The sequence below is a fragment of the Mytilus californianus genome, unplaced genomic scaffold (genome assembly GCF_021869535.1).
Source record: "Mytilus californianus isolate M0D057914Y unplaced genomic scaffold, xbMytCali1.0.p SCAF_11, whole genome shotgun sequence".
Taxonomy (NCBI): Eukaryota; Metazoa; Mollusca; class Bivalvia; order Mytilida; family Mytilidae; genus Mytilus; species Mytilus californianus.
In genome coordinates this window covers 49,853,383-49,873,080 of record NW_026262593.1, presented here as the reverse complement: position 1 = coordinate 49,873,080, position 19,698 = coordinate 49,853,383, and positions in this window count along the sequence as shown.

The following is a 19,698-nucleotide window of genomic DNA, read 5'->3' as shown; positions in this document are numbered from 1 at the left end:
CTCCATTTCACGATCTTACTTCTAAAAAATAATTTCGGAGATTTTTTATTATAATTATTTTACTTGAAAGTATCCAAATTATATCTTGTTATTGTGCAGTTTCTTTACAACATTTTGCTTCATCTTTCATGAGACCCCTTACTCATGTGCTATTGTAAGGGATCATAAAAGTTATGGCTTGCATTTTTAGCTTGCATAAATACGACTTCACAAGTTTCACAAGGACTTTCATTAAATGCAACCACGAGTTAAACCATCATAATTTCTGTTTTACTTTTTTGACATATTTTCTTCCATTATCAAATATTGATAAATAAATATTGATTTCTCTTGATTAGGCTTGAACATGATTCCGCTTGATAGAAGCTGCTAACATCATTGCGTTTACGTGGGAAATATGGTGACATTGGCCTTCCTATCCGGTAGTTAAACCCATGCCAAGACGGAGAAACCGTATGGTTGTTAAGGATATTGGAATACGAATCCATAAAATTGAGAATGGAAATGGGGAATGTGTCAAAGAGACAACAACCCGACCATAAAGCAGACAACAGCCGAAGGCCACCAATGGGTCTTCAATGCAGCGAGAAACTCCCGCACCCGGAGGCGTCCTTCAGCTGGCCCCTAAACAAATATGTATACTAGTTCAGTGATAATGAACGTCATACTAAACTCCAAATTATACACAAGAAACTAAAATTAAAAATGATACAAGACTAACAAAGGCCAGAGGCTCCTGACTTGGGACAGGCGCAAAAATGCGGCGGGGTTAAACATGTTTTTTGAGATCTCAACCCCCCCCCCCCCCCCTATACCTCTAGCCCATGTAGAAAAAACAAACGCACATCAGTACGCACAGTAAAACTCAGTTCAAGAGAGGTCCGAGTCCGATGTCAGAATAGGAAACAAAAGAAAATAAACAAAATGACAATAATACATGAATAGCAAAAGACTACTAGCAGTTCAGTCAGAGTGAAAATTTAAAGGTGATACCTGGTGAATAGTGCCATGCTTATGCATGTGAAAGGCCCCTTATAACGCCTCTATGCATAAATATGTCCGTTGTGGCCTATTTCTAGTCAAAGTTTCTGTCCCGATCCAACATCCCATGTTTGTCTTGCGGCAATCTAAATGTTTCATCTTCATTCTGGTCGACCCAATTCGCAAAACCTATGTTCTTATTGTGAAATGTTCTTAAAATACTTGCCATAGAACGTTCATTAAAAAAACAATCGGGAAATCAGCTTTGTGTGTAGTATATGGTAAATAAATGTAAAGATAAACACCGTATGTTACTAAGGTACATGTATCATGTTGTTGTTTTTATAATTGCGTTTTGTATACGAGTAAAAGAGTCCTAATGAAGCCCTAATACGCATAACATTGTGCAAAACAAATCTTTTCTTTTTGTCATAGAGCATATCCATTCAAAGTTGTTAGTCATTACAAACAAATTTAAATTTTGTTATTCGGTCATTTTAAATGATGCCGGAAATACATGCCGGTCATAAGTCTATATATGTGTTTAAGGTAGAGTGATTTTAAATAATCAACAATCCGAAATGTCTTTTATATGGAACATATTACCAATTCAGATGTTGTAATAAGATTGGACTAGATGTTTGTCATTGTAATTATATAACTTCATCTTGATTAACAAAACCCCTACCTTTGAAAAGATAATCAAATGATGTTTTTATAATTTCTATGAGGAAGCCCTAATATGATGAAATTACATTTTGCAAGAATGTTTTAATGAGAATGGAACGTTTGAAGCTTCTTGTAATTATTGAATTCACTAGAAATTAGTTTTTGGATCTTACAGACAGATGCAAACATTCTTAAACGAATAGTCATTATGAAATCATTCTTTAACGTTTGTGTAACCAGTGTGGTATGGTTATTACTTTTCGGACTTTTGGTTTGTTTTCATTTACGCTTTTTTTTCAGAAAGAGTTTTAAAATGGTACCAGTAATCAACAACTTTTGAAATGGGTGAATTGATTGATCGTTGTTTTTCTAACGTGCAGTGGCCAATGTTTAAATGCATGTTTAGAACAAGAACAAATTAACAATAAATATCCTAGGTAGGTCTTGTAACAAGGCTTTGACTAGGTTCCAGGAGGAAAATTTAGAATACCACTGCAAAATGAGGGTATATTAGATAGATACAGACATTTAGGTTTAGAACAGGTCACCTACTGACCCCGCAAAGAGTTGTTGTAAGGTTTCTTAACGTGCAGAGAGTGTGGCACCTCTACGTGAGGCATCGAATTAACCTTTCTATTCTAACCAAAGTGGCTGCGACTTGATACATGCAAACAAGCTAAAACGGATTCTCCACGTTGGCAAGGGTTTTAATGCCGGTCGGAAGAATACCAGGCGATGACTATATTTCTGTACCCCAGTCACACTTTGGGTTTGAAATGGATGGAAAAATGACTGCTATGATCTGTATATATAAGATCATGTTAAGTTCAAAGTGGACGTTTATGGTTGAAATATTATTGATCAATAAAAACAAATATTGTTACTCTTACATCCACTTTATTTGAACTTTCATTGGTGGATAGTTGTCTCATTGGCAATCATACCTCATCTCCTTATTTTTATATTATAATGAAAAAGGATTCCGGATTAAATGCAAGTTGGATTGATAACACTTATTGCGCAGAACACTACCAACAATAAAATAATTGCCCAATACTTATCTTAAGATTGATAACTGTTTATAAAAAGTTGCAGCGCACTTTGTGGCAGATAAATATATCGAGTACAAACCTTATATGTAATGTATTGAACGTGTAAATTTATAAAAAAAAAATCGGTATGATTTGTAATTTTTATTAAACTGTATACCATTGAACAACACTTTCGCTGGTTAATTTATTTCAAATATAGATACAATTGAGAATGGAAATGCCGAAAAGGCTAAAGAGACAACAACCCGACCAAAGAGCAGATAACAGCCGAAGGCCACCAATGGGTCTTCAACGCAGCGAGAAAATCCCGCACCCGGAGGTGGTCCTCAGCTGGCCCCCAAATAAAATTGTGTACAGGTTCAGTGAAAATAGACGTCACACTAAACTCCAAAACATATAAACGAACTTAAATTAAAAAAACATAAAAGACTAACAAAGGCCAGAGGCTCCTGACTTGGGGCAGGCGCAAAAATGCGGCGGGGTTAAACATGTTTTGTGAGGTCTCAACCCTCCCCTATACCTCCAGCCAATGTAGAATAAAGAAAAAACATTGCAATACGCACAGTAAAACTCAGTTTAAAAGAAGTCTGAGTCCAATGTCAGAATATGTAACGAAAGAAACTAAGCAAAAGAGTATTTATTTACTATCCCCAGTAACTTTAGATACTAAATTTGTTTTCGTGGTGTAAAATGTTTGAAACTATATGCTACTTGACAAAGATTTCTGTATTTTTAAAAGGTGTATGAAAATACATTGTATACATAATATGCGGATCAAACTTTAGTACTTTTCCTATAACTTGTTTATTTTTAAAAGTGCATGCATTATACATTACGTATTTGAATTTCATTATCAATAGCGTAGAACATGTCAACCTATTGTCTTTATATGATTTAAGCCTTGTGTTATTTCTAGCAATAAAATTAATACTTCACTGATCTCAACTGTACTGGCACTTCCACATAATCAATTTATGTAAAGCGTTATTGAATTTGGAGTGTTTACAGTAGGGGAATATGTTTTCTCAAATTGAGAATAATTCATGATGAATTTAATATGCACAGCATCTGCACAGTATATTAATGAACATGCATTTGTTTCTGTATTGGTTTAAAACTAGCGCAGAATAGCTTTTGGAATCGTAACTATTTTCTAGAATATCGAACAGTTATCTAACCCGACCCGAGTTTCTTGTTTTACAAGAAAAAAGATAGGCGGAAGATATCAAAGGGATATTGACTTTCATAAGTCGAAGAAAAACTGACAACGTAATGGCAAAAAAAAAAAAAAAAAAAAAAAAAATCGCAAAACGACGAAAAGACAAACAACAATTTACAAAACACAACATGATAAACTAAAAGACTAAGCAACACTGGGAGTGTGAATATGCTACACACTAGACTAACACATTTTGAAATCCAAGAGTTTAAAACGTATGTGAGTATTATATTTGTGTTGGCTTATGAACTACATTGACTGTTAGGACACCCAAATTTAACTTGCAATGACAAAATTGATGGTGTAGGTATTTTGTCTAGTCCCAGGTGTAATACTGTCAATACATTACAATTATTTAACACTTCTGATCGTCGAAATAGAAGTCATGGTCACAGAAATTTTACACCACCCGCTGTTCACACCGTGACAATTGATAGTCTGTTATCGTCTAGCTGTTCAAAAACCTTTAGGAATTCACCATATCAGAACTAAATTATACTCCATTCCATTATCTAAACTTTATTTACTATTTCAAGAGGCCCAAAATACTTCCGTTATTGATTCTAATTCTGTTTTGTATAGATTAGTTGCAATAATCATGGCCATTGCTAACCATAGACTATCCATCCCGTATCCACTTCTTCCAAAGACGAAGAAAAATGTATTTTTTTTAAAGTAGAATTCGCATATAAAGGTTTAGATGCTATCAATATTAGCAATATTTTCCACCAGAAATCTGTACAAAAAACTATGCCTGATTACTTCAAAACTAAAGCTACACCTGTAATTTCATATTCTTACACCAAGCCTATTGCATCCAAGATTTTCAAGAGGGTTTTAGAGGTCTTTAATATCAAAGATGTGAAATCCAAACCTCCGAATTGCTCATGTGCATCGTCAAAATACAATTATAGTCCAACTGGTCATGTTATTACTGGCGACCTTAGCATTGTTAACAATGAACAACTAAGAGAGTTGTTAGCCAAGGGGCCAAAATATAGAGTTCCTCAGCCCATCAACTGTAAAAAGAACTTCAAGTTACTGATGGATACAGTTGAAGACTATGCCAGAAAATTGGTAAAGCGCGAGTCAGATAAGCCAGAACTGGATACTTTGCCTAAATGCACTAAAGCTTTTCGATCAAGCATTCAGAAATGCATTCAGAAACTACGATATACTATGAGCACAAGGGTTTCTAACCCATTCCAGAACTCGGAGATTGTGGATGCTTTATCCTCCTTGCATGACAAATATGTCGTTCTTCCAGCAGATAAACCTTCCAATAATATTGTCTTCATATGTAATGTCTCACAAAAGAGCTTGGAATAAAAAGTAAAACTTGTAATCCTACATATTCTTTATCATCATTTACAAAGGATGAAGTTTGACAAAATCACAAATCCGTCCTTCTTTATTTTGGTATTAACATCAAAGGAAACGAATAAAATCTACCGTCATTATACTTGATACCAAAACTTTACAAAACTCCTTATAAAGAACGATACATAGCCGGATCATCAAGATGTTCAACTAAACATCTTTCTAAAGTGCTGACTACTATTCTTTCTACAGTTAAAGATGGCATTCAAAAATATTGTGACGAGATATATGCAACCAGTGGTGTCAATCAGATGTGGATTCTTAAAAATTCTAAAGATCTACTGCTAAATCTTATATCACAATCTCTGCAATTTTGCAGCAACATTAAAACTTTTGATTTTTCTACGTTTTACACTACTATTCCCCATGCTCAATAAAAAGATCGACTTCACTATCTCATTAAACAGAGTTTTTTTCTATAAAAATGGGAATCGTAGATATAAATGTTTTGTTTTCGATTATAATAATTCTTATTTTGTGAAGAACCACGCTGATTCTACCAGAAAATATACTGAAGATGATATTATCAAAATTCTGGACTTTTTGATCGAATATATATTTGTTGAGTTTGGAGGATTGATATTTCAACAGACGGTCGGTATTCCAATGGGTACTTATTGTGCACCTCTACTGGCCGATTTGTTTTTGTGCTCGTATGAAGCAGAATTCACCTTATGATATTCTTTAATTTTACTTTCAGATATATTGATGATGTCCTATCACTGAATAACCCATATTTCAGCCAGAACTTACATCTCATATATCCAAGTGAACTTGAAATTAAGGCTACTACTGATACTAGAAGAACTGCTTCATACCTTGATCTTCTTCTCATTATTGACACAGATGGACGACTTACTAAAATCTATGACAAACGGGACGATTTTAACTTCCCAATTATCAATTTCTCATTTTGCAGCAGTAACATATCCTCTGCCACATCGTACGTTATGCTCGTGCATGTTTACACTATACGGACTTTATATACAGGAGTGTGCTCCTTACGCAGAAACTGCTCCAACAGAGTTATGAGGAGGACAGATTAAAAAAGACACTCCGTAAATTTTATGGACACCATCACGAATTGGTTGATCTATACGATGTGACTGTGTCTAAACTAACTAACGACATTTTTACCAAGTCTTTGATTGTGGTTTACCATCTACGTCGTCTGGTCTTCTAGGTACCGAACGTGACCTATTCCCGAGTATGACTGTTTTGCGAGTGTAAATTCGCATTGCTATAAGAAGTGTCTTGGTACTTGTACGTCCAACATTCATGTATTTAGTTATGATGTTTCATTTGTAATTCTGGTCGGATGTTGTTTAATGTCTTATCGTTTGTGGTTATTTCTATTTTTATTTTCTATATGTATGTAAAAGTAAGATATTAATCACCTAGTTCGTTTATATGATTTTTAGTTTAAAGCAACTATATGCACAGGATTTATTTGTTTTTACACATTTTGTTTTAGAAGAAAACCCGACATGGTTATAAAATACAAATAATTACCTGATTACACCATTACTAACACAATTTTATATTAATATTCTTGTAATGGTTAGAAAATACACCAAATAACACCATTACAAACTTAATCCAAATTCTATATTATATTTTTAGAAATTTACCTGTAACGTCACTTTTTGTAGCGTTGATACATTCGTGTGACGCACAGCTCATTATACTATTGTGTTGTATTTGTGTTCTGTCATAAATTTACTTTTGGTGTTCGTTGTTATTCTGTGGTTTATATGTTGAAATATACTATCATATTATTTATTTATGTATTTCTCTGTCCTGAATGTTCTTGCATTTTTTTGTATTGTATTCCTGTCACGTAATATGATATTTTAGCGGTATTTTAAACATTGCCATATAAGCGGGAGGTTTGGCTAGCCATAAAACCAGGTTCAACTCACCATTTTTCTTAAAATATCCTGTATCGTCAGAGGAATATGGCAGTTGTTATCACATAGTCCGTTTCTATGTATGTTGGCGTTTGTTTTTGTAGCACTTCAGTGTTTCTGTTGTTCCGTTTTGTTTCCTTTATAGTTGATGTGTTTCCCTCAGTTTTGATTTGTGACCCGGATTTGTTTCAGCTTAATCGATTTATGACTATTGAAGAGCGGTATACTACTATTGCCTTTATTAAGTTGTTCGCAACATCGGGAATCGTTAAGGATTATCTATGCATGAGGGAGTTACAACCCCAGGTATAGAAATGTTTGTATCTGAAAATCTTTACAGGCTTTTGACCTTCTTAATGATGTTCGCGTATTTTGTTTTTGACTTTTTGTCAGACATTTGGAATCCTCTGGTTTTATCCAGTGCAAATAAACATTTTTCCCGCTTACACCTACTTTTCTTTTCACAGTTTTATGACATATAGTTTAAAAAGCCAGTTTTGAAAATATTATAAAATTCTTGTAATTTTGTTATAGTTTTTGAAAGAAAAAAAGGCGCCAATTTTGAATATATTAAAAATCTAGAGAAAATCATTTTCTGCCAAATTTTCAATGGCTTATATCTCAAAAACAAGGATACGGACCATTCATTGTTTTTTCTGCCTTTTTGAGTTCCGTTATATATATAATGTCTATTTAAAATCTTGTTATTTTGAAACATAGTAGCGAACATCCCTAGCCTATTTGCAAATTACCAATTTGATTATGTTATTACACACTTTTAACTTATTTTTTTCCCGTTTGCCTATTGTAAACAAGTTCTATACCGGATGAAATTGAATGCTGCACATGCAAGGCATGATTAGTTGAAAGTGATATATAACCAATTTTGTTTTCCTAAACGAAAAGCTGAATAAAATAATTTAAGACAGCAGGGAGGATTAATTCTGTATTGTTTATTACTCAGACTAAAAAGAAGAGGGAGCTATTTATATATAAACTGTAAGTTTATGATATCTCTGTACTGGTCAATTGGTCAGATGTGTCATACTTAATTAACGATAAATTGTTGAAATTAGATAATATGTTTTCACGTGTAGGGAAATATTACTACTGATGACCAGTGTATGATTGGATTACATCTTTTTTTATTGGTCAATGATCTTGCGAGGTCAGCACGAGTTCACTTGTATGTGCTCTGTGTGCAATTTTTTTTCATCAGCTTTTGACTTGTTAACTTGTAATTCTTTGTGAAAAAGCATATATATGTCCATTCCTAAGGGAAACAACTCATTCAATGGTATTCACGACCGTACATTTTAATGAATATATAAAATAGTACTTTCAGATAAATGTATTTTTATAGACATTCGTTTTTGTCTCCGCGGTAAATCATAACAACGAGTTTTTACTCTTCTTTGAACACTATTCTTCTATAGCTTACTTTTAAAGAAAGTGTGTTCTACTTCAACGTAAGGCTTGGTAGCCTTATTGATGATACTGATTTGTATTAAAGTAATCATAGGTAATGTTAAAATGTCAGTTGTTTCATCGGTTAATACGAAGGTTACAGTCTACTCTAACACATAGCATAGCGATGTAACTTTTTTTTTTTTGTAAATATTATCTTCTCGTATTAACCAAAACAATTGTGACAATACAAAAAGCAATAATTTAAAAAAGACAATAATAACGGATCAGTTAATATAATCGATTAAATAACATATCGCTGAGAGGGTGATGATCCTGCGGAAAACCTTTTCAACTAAAAATGAAAAATTGATAAAAAGAAAAATACCCTACCAATTTGAAAGTATTCGCAATAACTTAAAGCATTTTTAAAGTACCCAACTTGCAGATATAAAATTAAGCCGTCCTACATAGTTTGCATTTAGAAATATTTGTAGCCGCACATTATCCTATATAACGTATACCTTTTTCTATTACTTTCTGATTTCAATATTTTGATACCGAAAACAATCTTTCCATTATCACAATAATCAAAGTATAAACTCTCTTACAAATGTAAATTATAATTACATGTACCAACAAAGTTCTACTTTCAAAGTTTCACCTATATCATATGACACTACAGCCGAATGCGCTATCTGCCTATATTTGGTATTTTTATTTTCAGATTAATTATAGTTGTCACCATGAAACATATTTATTATTAACCAATCCTATACTTATTTTATAATTAGTGAATGTCAGGAAGGGAAACCAACTGCTTCATGGACAAATAGATACTCAAACCGCACTGCACGCTTAAGGTTCAGAATATCTAATATTATATCCACTCAGCAGAATGATTTTGCTTAAGGAAAAATACAAAAAAGCGTCATACAGTGTTGTTTAAATTACACAAAGCATAGTTATTGTTATCAATAGATCAATCGAGTTATAATTATGCAAAAATTGTATTGTCAATTTATGAAATTTGTCATCACGATAAAGACAAAGTTGTTAAGTTATCACAGACAAGCAAGATATTTGACGTGCATAATTCAAACTTTATTGGTTCAAAATTAATAAAAAAAAAAACAACCTGCGTTTGTCGATTGTAGCGTCTATAGCGTTTATTGTCTTTGCCTGTGATACATCAACTGTTTTATTCTATCTATCCAAAACACTCTAATACTTTGCTAAAATAAATTTGTTATGAAATTATTGTACATTTTAACATGGCTACTGTCAAAAAGTACAAGACCATAGTAGTTAACTCAATAGAACGCGATACACTCGGTATAAAATGTAATTTTACTCAATTGTCTTTTCTCCGTATGTGCTATTGGACAAAAAAACGGGATTTTGTATATCTTGTATTCGTTTTTGCAGATCAGAATGTATGTATTACGTACAAACAATTTCGTCGTTTTATAAAAGAAATGTACAGAAGTGAAATATGACATTAATGCCGATTGGACACAAATATCTACACAAGACAAATGTTAAGAGTAGACCCCGTGGTCTCCCATCACAGATTAACAAGAATATGATCCGGTTTCGTGTCCTCCTTTGTTGTTTTCTAACATGACCGAAAGTTAACTTTTAAATATCGTGACCAACAGGATGGATATTGATGACACTATTGTAGACAGAAAGTGATAAACAGTTCTAACATATAAAAAAAACTTTGGGACAGCTCTATCCTAAAAATGATTCTGTAATTTTTATCTAGAACAATTTTGGATAAATCTTTCGATTTTAATCTATCAGGTTTTTGACTTTGGGCATTCGCTCTGCAGTTGGGTCCTGGTGTGTGATTCAGACGCAAGAATTTTTTAACAGTGTTGTTCCAATTTTGTTTTCCCATAGTATGTATATCTTACTTAATTGATACTCTTTCTAGAAAGTGAATACTATATACGGTATGTACTATCAACTACATAAACTTTTATATCGGCATCTTTGTCAATTTACAATCAACTACTGAAGCTTTCTGTTGACGTCTTTGTCAAATCTACTATCATTTACAACAAGATTTTATTTGGCGTCTTTGTTAGATTCATGGTTTTAAAAATTTTATATTATGTAGGATAATGTATATTAGATTGTGACACTATAATAAACTATTTACTTACTTACTTGTGTACCTACTGCATGTTTACACAGTATTGGCTGCTGGATCCAAATTATCGTCGCATAGTTCAAAGTCCATAAATATGATGTCCTGTATCAATTCAACTTGTGCAGTATTTATCGGTGTTACCTTTAGCAGCATAATTTGAGATGTGAAGTCATTAGGGATTGAAACTAGACATAACAAGCGATGAGGTTATTCAAATTCCAAAATTGACACATGTATACAGTAATAACGTCTACATTGTCCACTTTGGTAATATGACCTTAGACTCAATTCTGCGCAAATTTGAATAGTCTTTTCTTTTAACTACATTGGCCACATGCACAGACATACAAAAATATGTTTGTTTGTATATTTATCTCCTCCAGATGAAACATTTCTATAAGACGTTGATATTTATCGAAAGTTCTCAAAGACAAATAGACAATCTATCAAATCACATCTTCTTATTTTAAAATTTAAATGCACTAAAACAGCACATCTTGCTTTTTAAATAATAATTTCATATGTTGTTAACCTATCAACCTTGTCGTCGAAAAGAAACAGTAAACAAAAACAATGTTCGATGTATAAAATTTGCATATTTAAGAAATATGAATATCGGTTTTTAAATTGGAAATAATATAATACAGTTTTAATGTTTATGTATTCAAGCTTTAACACAATTTTGTTGATGTATATGTAGGTTCTTATACCTGTTAACAAATTCAATGCATATTAACTAAAATGAAAATTTTTCGGAATTTATTTTAAATGTTATATTTCTGAATCTACATGTATGTCTTATATGTAATTTATGAAGTTTATTATTCTCTTATTTAATAATGGTTACTCTAAAGGGGAATAGAAATATATATTTAGCAAATATGAGAATTCTCAATTTTCCTAATGTTCCATTATTCTTTAGATAACACAAATAAGATGCCACATATCATGTGATGTATACAAACCATTTAAAATTCTTCATTCTGGTGCAATTTTAATGTAAAATTTTGATTGGCTAAAATGCACCGTCAAATTCAAAATTGTCATTTCTTGGGACATTTTGAATTGCTCGAATTCACAAAAATTCGGTCAACAAAAAATATACCGAAAATAATATCTACAATAACTGTTTCTATAGTACTTGTTGCATGGTGCGATGTTTACTATATGCATGTCTTAAAGATATTATGAACATTTAAAAAAACAGCTTTTTTTTTCATTTGTCATCCATCAATCTTATTAAAAGTACTATATACTTTGATGAATAACAAATAAAAAAACATCTTTAAGATAAACAGTCATTAGATAGTCTGAAACGGGTAAACACATAGTTTAGGAAGTAATTTTATATAAAATCCATAATTAAATCAGGAACAAAGATTGAAATGGATATTTTGATTCAATTTATTATCCTTTGAAGTATATTGTAGTTGCGTTAAAAGATACATTGCGTTGTCAACTCCAGTATTGTTAAATACTCCTTAAATACATATTATACTACACACACACAATAATTATATACCAGTTTTAAAATACTAAACACATTATTCAGTCGCCAGATATTTGTTATTGTTTTTTATCTTTGAAATAAACATCTTACATATATGGCTTTTTTTCTATTTCCCTTTTGCTTGTTTATCTTCGCCATTATTACTATTTTGGTATCGTACAGTTAAATCGTTTTCAATGTGAATTTTGATATCTTTTTCATATAAATATTTTAGTTTTATTTTAATTTCTGCTGTACCAGATGCGCATTTCAACAACGAATGACTCTTCATTGATGTTCGACGCCAACACATTTAAAGTCAAAACCTAATACAGACGTTTAAGAGTTGATAATCTTACTTTGATAATGCATGTACATACATGTGCACCTTACCATTTAGTGTAAATACATGCTTTTTACTCAAAATAAAATATGTTGGACACAAGTTAATGCTACTCATGAAGCCAGCTCTCCGATTTACAATATAATACAATACAATATTAATATGAAAATGCAAAATAGACAATACTTTCCGAGTCTATTTCGAACGAGTGACAAACAGTATTGCTGTAAAATAGGAAATGATGATTTGAATGTACTGCAAATACACTATCCAGTGTTAACCGACAAGATTTCTCAGTCTTTTTAATCAATTCAAATACATGTTTTAATATCTGAACGTTTTGTTCATACAAAAGATTCGGGTTTACAGAAGTCAGTAACTTTAATTCAGTATAAGGTCATCTGGCAACCATCTAAGATTGTTCATCAGGATTTTTTTCTCTGGTTTGTATATAAATGGTAAACAAAGAGTAAGCGATGTACATTCTCAATGCACACATTGCACATACATACACATCCACATACACAAGATGGCTTAGAAATTACATTATCTGTAAACAAGTCATGTTCCAAGAAGGATAAAGAGCATCATAACTGAGTAAGGATAATATCCAGTCATTGGTCCATAAAGAAGGTGCTTTTGTACATCTTCATCTATAGTATTAACCATTTTTAATTGGATTTCAAATATTGAGATATAATCTTCTATTCGAAGAGACAAGTTAGTATTATTCCACTGTCTTAAAGTTAATATATCACAATGACAATAAAGAAACAGTAAGTTAATAACACTATTACAATATAAAAGGTTATTGTATCTATATTTATAAACAACTGTGATACAAGTTAGAGGTTTAGCTAGCTATAAAAACAGTTTTAGCACAGTATTTCCTTCGGAAAATGCATGTACTAAGTCAGGAATATGACAGTTGTTTTTCATTGGTTTTGTTTGTTGATATAGTCAAACGTTTGATTCTGTCATTTTCTGTGGACTTCCCTCTTTTTGAATTCACATTGGAGTTCGATATTTTTGTTTTAGTAAGTGATGATCTATGGACAGGAACTATAATATCATCGTCATTTCTCAAAGGATATACTTTTGTCATCTGTAAACATATTAGAATAAGATTGAAGGGATAATTTGGAGTTTGTTCATATTGAATATTTTAAACATTTGAAATTTTCGTCTCCTAAAGATCCCCATTCAAATTGTCAAACAAGCATTTAGTAGTTATCAAAATAGGCAAACAAATAACTATTCTAGCAGTTTCAAGCTATAAAATTTAATAAGATGATGTGGTATGAATGCCACCTTTAAGTTGTGAACCTTGTAATTTATTACCTTATCCTATCTTGCAGTTATCACAATATTCACTTGCATATTCAAAATTAGTCTTATGAATCCCAAATAGTATTTTCAAAATGTTTCCTACATAGTTGGTTCTTATGTTTTCTCAATATATTACATTTTCAAACTGTTTTGTTACAGTGAATATCAAATTTTCAAAGCAAAGCGTTACCTCAAAATGTTTTTGGCATTTCGTAACTGGGATATCTTGGTCATTTAAGGATAATTATTTGAAAACATCTTTATTTTTGTAGAATATTTCACACTCATCCCGTCGAATCTTGTTTAACTCATCTTTCTTTTTTATTAGACAATTGTTTATGTAAAGAGTTTATTGACTAAAAACATGAAAATGTGAGTCCGAGACGTTTTTTCTTGGTGTACCTTAATCAGGAATGCTAAAAGTCGAATATTTATAAGCCACGGCTATATAAGAGCCGAAACGGTTGAAGATGCTCATTTTTATTTTATTATATTGTTTGGTTGGGTAGCTGTCTTATCGATGTATACTAAAGTAATTTATATGTCAATGGTATTTTCCAATTTTCAATACAACTATTTAGAGTTCAGCTGATCAGGTATTTAGTCCTCAATAGGTGGTATTGTTACAGTATCAATGCGCAGTAATTGCACGTTTGTCTTTTTTAATAAATATCTTTCAATTAAGCTAATCAAAAATTGCTCTATATTCAGTTGAAAATTTTGTTATCTTTAGAACTATGGAAAGTGGTCATTAATTTTTATTTATGTTCCTTGATTTTGAGAATGTATTTTGTGTATTGAGCATTTCTGAAGAAGATTAATCCAGAAAAAAAAACGTTTCCGACACACGAACTTACACAAACTGATATTTTCATTTCCTGTTGTAATCCAAATAGTTATTTAAACATTGAAATATATTTTGACTAGATTTCATTGTGATTAAATGTATGTTGATTTTCTGTTGTCCCTTTATATATTACCACTTTTTACCACTGTCCAGATATCGACTGAAAACTAAAGACAACCAATTATCGATGTCCAAATTTAGTATATCAATTTTGAATATTCAAACCGGGTGCGGGGGGAGGGGGGTGGGGGTAGAGGTGGACTCAGGAACTCAAAAAAGAGATAACCGGGTGATCGGTAGGCCTATGATAATCGTCTTATGCTTTATATGGATCATGCCAATCTACAATATTCCATCATGTCACGATAGTGAATGGGACAAATTTGGGAAATATAAAGAACTGATGACTATTCTGGTATATCAAGATTAACTTGAGCAAATACATGTTCATTGTGAGTTTAGACACAGACATTTTGTATCGGTCAACCAATTCTTGATGTTGGCAATATAATTTAAAAAAAAACGTATTTCTTTTATGTTGAATCGTGGCTGGGAAACTAATACGGAAACGAAATGTGTTTTTTTAGTTTAAAAGTCTGCTCATGACAAAATGATTTACCTTTTCGAAAATAAAAGTCTGTCTTGATAAAATGGCCATTTTTGTGCATAATGAATGTTGATATTCACCAAACCAACCTTATAATCATTCAAAAATTAAATTTGATCTATAATAGAAAAAAAAAATAAATGTTTTATCAATTTCAACTAAATACGCCCACATTCCTCGCAATGATGTTGTGATATCACATTTGAGAACATGTATATGGTACAATGGTTAACTTAAACCTTTGAATGTCATCTTCCAATTATTATGATATCATTCTTTGAAATGCATTTCAGAGAACTAAAATTAGAGGGTTTTTTTCATTTCTATATGTTTATAGCTGCAAGAGAATTTATATATGGTTTCTGATCAAAATGTTATCCTAAGTATGGAAAAAGCAAAACAATAACAGCTATATATTTGTTAAGTTAATGATTGCTTCTCTGTCTGGCATTTTATCTATCTTACTGTGCAGTGCTAAGTGATACCATTAAAGTAGTAACTATTGTATCAATACGACAAAAGACACAAGTACTTTTAAAAGGCGGCTGCGTACAACTTGTAGACGAGTTGAAGTTATCTTTTTAAAGAAAAAGTGAAAAAAGCAAAGCACAATTTCAGATGATGTGGCCTGAAATATCTACCGAACATGAGATTATAGGTTTTAGATTAAATTGTATTAATTTTGATAAACAATAATAAAATAATTTCACTGTTCTGAATCTTCAGCTGTATGATAATGCAATGGAGGTAAATGCACATAGAAAATATCCATTTCACGGCATTGATATTTACTTGACATGGTCATATTTAATTGTAAGACATGGGATACATGCATTGTTACCGTGAGGAAGCACCTGATTTCACTAAATACGATTCCTTCTGGATGTTTTATCACTAATGTATATATGTATTACTCATATATTTTTGTTTCTCAAAAATTTCATGGACAATACTTTTTTTTAAGTTTGATCGTTATGGAATATCTGCAGATAATTATCCGAATACCCGTTCTTTTTTCCTTTCTCTTGATATTGCTGCCGCTTAGCACTGCGTTATTTATTGAAATGACTTATATGACGGGCGCCCATATTGCAGGAGGAAACGACCATCATTCTAGAGCCTCTGTGGCTACTCATGGATTTTGGTATGTTTTCTAATTTCCTGCTTAATTATACGTTTTCCAAGTGCGTTTCATGAACTGTTGTTAATCTGGTCGTCTCTTTCATTGTTTTAGTACTTTTGCTATCTATCGACTATAGTGTTTGCTTTGCCATAATTGTACATCTATCGTATTTCTTGTTTTTACATTGATGATCGACTTTCAAGTCTCAAATATATTTATATATCATTTGCAACACATAGATTAACTCTTGAGTGTTGATTACGTAATGTGCAGTGGCAAATATGCACCCGCTGCATTTGTTTGCACCTGTCCTAAGTCAGGAATCTGATGTTCAGTAGTTGTCGTTTGTTGATGTGGTTCATAAGTGTTTCTCGTTTCTCGTTTTTTTTATATAGATTAGACCGTTGGTTTTCCCGTTTGAATGGTTTTACACTAGTAGACGTGTTAGGAAAGTTAATACGATTTTGACGCTGATGTTAAATACCAATACCACTACAGGCTATTGTGGGGACCATCTCAAAAAGCCAAGATAATCATTCATTGAAGTTACCTGTATGGGTTTGTTTGATAATGCTGAGATGATTTTTATACAATTAAATAATAGCAATTTACACCGAGGAGGATCCAGCAAAACAACACGATCATTATTAATATTATCATAAAATTGCCTTGGTTCATAGTAGTGATCGAATAAGTTTAAGATCGTTGTTCCCCCATTTCTTACTATGTTGTTGAACGACTACAAGGACAATCTGCAAAGCGATCAAAATAAATGAATAAAAAAAACCCACTCCAATCAAATTACATCCGAATCCGATGTTTTACTCTATGTCAATCTTTGTTCAAAATGTGCGTTTATTTGAAATTTATTTAAGATATACCTTTCATAGCATTTATACGGGAAGGGTTTTGCTCTCCTTGTTTTAGAGGGGGGCATACGCTGACCTATAGTAGCAACATTTGCGTCATTTGGTCTCTGGTAGATAGTTGTCTACTTTGGCAATCATACCACATCTCCTTAATTTATATAATTTTCTAGATTAGAGAAATGTGTAGCTTAAAGTTCTGATAAAAAAAACCTAGAAATTTGTGTACTTGACAATTAAAGAAAATAAAAAAATGAAACAAAAGCTATTTCAATTTGATAATTTTTTATCTTTTTATTTTATCTAGAAAGGTCACTCTGGCAATTTAATGTAATGCTGAAAAGGGACAATACCTAGTAAAAAAAAAACGTTAAAATGTGTAAATAAATTATTCTTATTTACATTTTTACAAAAGAGGTTATCGAATTAAGTTTTAAAAGATTACCACATTTGGGCATTATTAATAATGATCGTGTTGTTTTTGCTAGATCCTCCTCAGTGTAAATTGTTATTATTTAATTGTATGAAAATCATCTCAGCATTATCAAACAAACCCATACAGGTAACTATAATGAATGATTACCTGGGCTTTTTGAGAGGTGTCTTCCCGATTGTCCCACTTTTTAAAATTACAGGTAACAAAGAATGAAATTTTGTGGGACAATCGGGAATATGTTTGTGGGACAATTGGGAAGTTAAAATATGGGACAATCGGGAATTGTTTTGATAGTGATTATTTTTTTTTATAATATGTAGCAGGTAATTACATGTAACTTATAAAATATGAAATGAAAATGAACAAATACTAAAATAATTCACATGTTTTATTTTGCACATAATAGGTACAATTGGAGTATCATCAAACATAGAATATAATATTAAGTCATGAAATAGCATATACCAAGCACTACTCTACATATATGTGTACTAAAGAGATACAATTAAGCACAAATTATAAAAAGCTTAGTACAAAAAAAAGCACACATAATTAACAGTTTTATTCAGTAAAGCACATATTTCATATGAACAGCAAATACTATAAAGCACACTTAATACATAAATACAACAATAAAGCACACATAATACATAAGTACAACAACAAAGCACACATAATATATAACATAAACATCACAACACAACACATCACATCACATAATTGCAACAATAGTCCCAAGCGTAACAAATAAGAGGCAATGTTAGCATACCGAAACACACTAACTTCACCATTCTGAAGACGATCTTTGAGTTCTTGTATGTGTTGATTGAGTTGTTTGTATTTTGTTATCTTTGTTGGTCGTACTCCCCCGGCTTGGTACTGGATGTGGACCACTTCTTTTGCTGCCTGTAAATCAGTAGCGTGTATATGTTTGGGTGTGGTACTTAGGTCATCTTCTCCAATCTGCCATCCATCGAGGTGGTTTGTTGTCCTTGGTCCTTCTGTTTTGGTAATGTTCCATACCTGCCTGTTGCTTTCAACCAAGTATGTTATGACGTAGTCCGTAAACGGAGTGGTATTTGCTACTGAGTCCAAATTTTCCAGGTCTTCACGTGTATGGAACCAGAAGTCTTCTATTTCTGCATGTGGTACCAGAAGAAGAACTTCAGACCTGCGTATAAGTTGATAATACATGTATCTGGTTCTCCTTTATAGTTGGTGACGAGTCCTGTTGAATGCTTTTTACGCCAAATACACTGGGTATAGATGTTAAACAACCTTAAATCGAAAGTTGGGTTCAGGTGAATGTGACGTTGGGTGCAAGCAGTCTTCAGTAGTGAAAAGAATCTTGTGTAAATGTCCTCTGACTTCCCAGGTAAAAGTGCAGAGTAGTGGAAACGTCTCTCCATCAACAATTGCGTGTATAGAGTGTAGAATGTAAATGAGTTTATACTTTTTTTTTAAATTGCATGCATTATTTCTAAATATATTTTAAAACTTTAGAAAAAAATAATAATTAAAATTACGATCATATTGATATTTGTTTTTTTTTTTTTTTTAATTAAAGGTAATTTCATAACCCAGAAAACAAATCATAGTTTATAAATTTATAAAATTGATATAAAAAATAATTTGAACATGCAATAATTAATTCTTGTTTTTTTTTAGCAAAACAAACAACAGTTATCTTGTTTATTTAATAACATTTTACTTCATAAAATAATGTGGGACAATCAGAATTTTTCATGTGGGACAATCAGAACTCTAAAATTTTAAAACGTGGGACAATCGGAAATTAACCTTTTGAGATGGTCCCCACAATAGCCTGTAGTGGTATTGGTATTTAACATCAGCGTAAATATCGTATTGACTTTCCTAA